This window comes from Hoplias malabaricus, chromosome 18 (genome assembly GCF_029633855.1).
Source record: "Hoplias malabaricus isolate fHopMal1 chromosome 18, fHopMal1.hap1, whole genome shotgun sequence".
NCBI lineage: Eukaryota > Metazoa > Chordata > Actinopteri > Characiformes > Erythrinidae > Hoplias > Hoplias malabaricus.
Window position 1 is genome coordinate 34,578,998 of NC_089817.1, and position 5,000 is coordinate 34,583,997.

Sequence of the window (5,000 nt, forward strand, 5' to 3'; positions counted from 1 at the left end):
TGCAGCTGCACATGAGCCTAACGTCATCAAGCCCAGTGCCAAACATGAGCTACACTCTGAAAAATAAAGGTGCTACAAAAGGGTCTTTGGGCTGTACAGCAGTGGAACTGCACGCATGACTATTACCTTAAATGTTCATTAGGGTGCCCCCTGCTGGACACAAGCCTTGAGCAGCTTATGATGGTTATGGAGTAGAACCATGTGCGTCAAGATGTTCTAGACAGTGCTTTAGCCTAGTGAAAAGGGATTAGACAAATATTTCAGTTCTAGATAGTGATCTAGTGAAGGGAGTATTGAGCAAGGGGCAAAGTAGAACACAGCCCAAAGCTACAGCTGAAGAGTAATGGAGCCTTGACCATTCGACTGTTAAACAACTCTGCTTCTCTTTGTTCATCCCTCCCTCCCTCCCCCTCTGCCTCGCTGTCTGTCTTACACTCACACACACACACACACACACACACAGAAATACACACTTCCTCCATATCTCTATTTCTTGTTAGAGGTCAAACTCAATCTGTCCTTGTCAGGTTTAATCAAAGTTTCCACAGATTCAGACTGAGCTGCTGTGGCGAGGGGAGATCAGGGCGCTCTGTGTGACTCACTGTGTCTTTAGGGCCTTGAACGAGAGGCTAAACGGGTGTTTCCAGCGTCTTCTTCTTCACTGACGTCTCCGCGAGTAACTCACGTCAACTCTGCTACGGAGGCCCAGAGAGTCAAAGCAATACAGTGCGTAAAAAGACGAGAAAGTACCACCACAACAAGCACTGATCAGGACCTCAGGAGCTGAACTGAGGGCCTTAAAAGATATACTATCCAAGAGCAGAGGCCGGAACTGACTGTTCCACACAGCTACAAATGTTTGTGCTTTATCTGGAGTAGCCAACATTTACACTGCTGTTAGCTTAGTACCCACATAGAACTGGAACTCCCATAGGAGTGCTAACGGAGTTAGGAGTAGTCTATACATCTGACTGCATACTTTGGTACTCTATACTTCTGATTTTGCCATATTGTTCTCTTTATTAGCCATCTCTCTCTCTCTCTCTCTCTCTCTCTCTCTCTCTCTCTCTCTCTCTCTCAGCAAGTTACTGTATAAACAATGTAGCAAAGAATCAACAGATTCCAAACTATTTTTCTGTTTCTTTAAAAGACAAAATAAAATAAATACAGCATCCGTCCCTTTTCCAACAAAAAAAAAAGTCAATTCTCATCTGTTCGTTTTCAAGTGTCACGTCTTAAACCAGCCACGATATTTGATCACTCCGGTGTGATCAGTGACTCCTAACGGTTACAAGGGGAAACTCCAAGCTACTGGAATGGGGAGGCCTTGCCCTTAAGCGAGTGAGTGCCTCACCCTGCGGAACCTGAATGAGTAAACTCAGAAGAACACTGTTTACTCACAGATAAAACCCCTCTCTGCTCACTCTTCTGTGATATGGAGCTCAATTCAGATTCTCATTTTGTTTGAATCTTCCAATTCCACCTTAAATGTAGCATTAGCATCTGGTGCTAGAAGGTAATTGCTTCACCATTTAAGGTGGATCTGGAAGTTTACAGCTAACTCCGAGATCTCAGCTGCTCTTCGTGCTGTTTTTCTACTCGTTCGATACACTGGGGCTCATAGGGTTTAAAGATAAAATACTGACACCTGTGGGTTTCCTTGGGCACTGCACAGCGTCTCTCCGCTGATTCACAACCCTCCGTTTGGAGCGTGACTCTGAAACATCTCAGTTTGAAGAGCCATGTTGCCTTCACACTTCACCCCGCCCTTCTATCCCAACAAACACTGAGACCCCCACCCCTTAGGGACACAGAGGGGCAGGGCTAAGTCGGTGGGGCAATGGGGGAAATGGGATTCACCTTAAATTTAAAGTCAGTTCTTCAGTTCTGTTTGAACCCCAAGCACATTCTCCATGGCACCATTAGCACGGCTATTCCTGCAGTCCGCTCTAATCTACGGGACCGGAGCTCAGACGAGGCCAGTGCTCCCGGTGTAATGAGCGGCGAGCGAGGACGTGTTTGTTGTAATTGAGGGAGCTGAAAGAGAAGAGGACGAGACGCTCCACTGTGCTCCTGCTGATGATGAGCGTTTTCTTGGGCTCAGCTCCGAGCTCTCTGATCCTCAGCCGCGGATTTCATTTTAATCTGAACGTTTTGTTCCGTTTCGAGCTGATTCCAGAGCGCCTCCTCCCTCCGGCTCATGGAGAAGAGGGGTAGCAGGGTGGGGGTGGGGGTGGGGGTGGGGGCGGCGAGGGGGGGGATAAGCCCCCAAAACAAAAACATCAATCCCCTCGGCTCTAATTGTCTATTCTCATGGAATCAAATTCCTTCAGAGCTTAGGAACAAAAATGATCGCTGTTGCGTAACGGACTAATCTGATGTTTGCGTCTTGGTCGTCTTTTGTAACAAACAGAAGTGTGTGTGTGTGTGTGTGTGTGTGTGTGTGTGTGTGTGTGTGGAGGGGGGGGGGTGTCAGTAAAAATAATCAGATATTTAATCCACATAGATGTTTACTCAGTTATTTATATTGACTCCTCTGGTATTCTGTGCTTTAACAGTTCTCCTGAACACAGAGTGACTGGGTGAGTGTGTGAGAGACTGGGTGAGTGTGTGAGTGACTGGGTGAGTGTGTGAGTGACTGGGTGAGTGTGCGAGTGACTGGGTGAGTGTGTGAGTGACTGGGTGAGTGTGCAAGTGTCTGGTTGAGTGTATGTGTCATTGGGTGAGTGTATGAGTGACTGGGTGAGTGTGCGAGTGACTGGGTGAGTGTGTGGGTGACTGGGTGAGTGTGTGAGTGTTTGGGTGAGTGTGCAAGTGACTAGGTGAGTGTGTGAGTGACTGGGTGAGTGTGTGAGTGACTGGGTGAGTGTGTGAGTGACTGGGTGAATGTGTGAGTGACTGGGTGAGTGTGTGAGTGACTGGGTGAATGTGTGAGTGTGTGAGACTGTTCAGAGGTATGTGTGTGAGTGAGTGAATGACTGGGTGATGCCCTGTTTGTTCTTGCTTTGTGAAAAATGATTCCTAGTTGGCTCTACTTCAATCCTGATAAGAATTTAATGGGTACCAAAACGAATGAATGAATGAATGGATGGGAGAATGAATAAATGAATGAATGAATGAAACACTGAAACACTACAGAGAAATTAAACAGACGGAATGTAAAGTAACTTCGCCCGTCATGTCTTCCTTCTTCTCCTTTTTTCTCATCCTTCTTCTCTCTTTCCTCTGTTTCTCATTCCTTCTCTTTTCACCCTCGCTGTCTTCTTTCTCCCAATCCTCTTTCTCCTTGTTTCATTTTCCTTTTTCACCTTCCTTTCTCTTTTCTCTTCTCCATCCTGTCCTTTTCTTAATCCTCTCTCTCTCTCTCTCTCTCTCTCTCTCTCTCTCTCTCTCTCTCTCTCTCTCTCTCTCTGACCCCTGTCACTGCTATATAACACTGTGGTGTGATCGGGTGTTGTTGAGTAAGCGAGTCGAGTGGTCCATCTTTAGCGGTCAGCTTAATGCTATCCTCCTTGGGGCCAGTGTGTGTGTGTGTGTGTGTGTGTGTGTGTGTGTGTGTCCTCGTGCCCTGAGCGGTGCACACTCCCTGAGGCAGGTATCACACACACACACACACACACTCTCAGTCAGAAACACACTCACACACCGCAGAATCTCCTCAAGTAGCTCACATTTAAACTCACATTGAAGTACATTTATGAAAACGTGCTTCACAGATGTCTGCTCTGGAGCAGCTGCACATAAGCTTAAGGTAACTCTGCCCAATGCCAAGCGTCAGCAAGAGGGGCATAAATCCCCCCAGCACTGGAGCAGTGGACTGTGTTCTCTGGAGCGATGGGACTCCACCCAGTACCACCCTGACCTCACTATTGCTTATGTGGTTGAATGCCATCAAACCCTCACAGCAATGATCATCATCCGTGTTCCCAGACAAATACAGACCGTTAGTGCAGCTGAAATTTCAGAAGAAGACTAAGTTAGTAGTAGAATCCCATAGGGGCACTAGCAGAAATGAATAATAGAGTTGTTTGTGTGTTGTCAGTGTTATCCACTGCGCTTTTCAGTGTCTGAGCATGAGGAGGCAACTATGGAGTAAAGGTTAGAGAAGTGGGGTTAGGACTGAACTGTCTCCGGTTCAAACCCCTGCACTGGCAGGAAAAATGGGGTCGGGACGAGTGAAGGAACGGCACATTCTCATTGCGTTGAACAGGAACAGTTGCTGTTCACTGCTCTCTCTCTCTGTGTGTGTGTGTGTGTGTGTGTTTGTTCACCATCTGCTGCTCTCTCTCTCTGTTTGTGCTTGAAAATGTGCCTGTGTTTGTATGTAGCCCTGGCTCCATAAGCAGGGGAAAAAGTGTCTCTGAACTGAGCCTCTCTCTCGCACACCTTAATAGATACAGCCGCTTCTTACTCACACACACCGCTCCACCTTAATAGATACAGCCGCTTCTTACTCACACACACCGCTCCACCTTAAAAGATACAGTCGCTTCTTACTCACATGCACCACTCCACCTTAAAAGATACAGTCGCTTCTTACTCACACACACCGCTCCACCTTAAAAGATACAGTCGCTTCTTACTCACACACATCGCTCCACCTTAATAGATACAGTCGCTTCTTACTCACAAGCACCACTCCACCTTAAAAGATACAGTCGCTTCTTACTCACACACACCGCTACACATTAAAAGATACAGTCGCTTCTTACTCACACACACCGCTCCACATTAAAAGATACAGTCGCTTCTTACTCACACACACCGCTCCACCTTAAAAGATACAGTCGCTTCTTACTCGCACACACCACTCCACCTTAAAATATACAGTCGCTTCTTACTCACACACACCACTCCACCTTAAAAGATACAGTCGCTTCTTACTCACACACACCACTCCACCTTAAAAGATACAGTCGCTTCTTACTCACACACAACGCTCCACCTTAAAGATACAGTCGCTTCTTACTCACACACAACGCTCCACCTTAAAAGATACA

At 46.8% G+C, this 5,000-nt stretch overlaps 1 protein-coding gene across 1 annotated transcript in view; it reads right to left on the bottom strand.

Annotated features, from left to right (window-relative positions):
• Window positions 1–5,000, bottom strand: part of LOC136674492 (fibroblast growth factor 11-like) — an 11,689-nt gene that overhangs the window by 1,510 nt on the left and 5,179 nt on the right. The window lies entirely within an intron of this gene.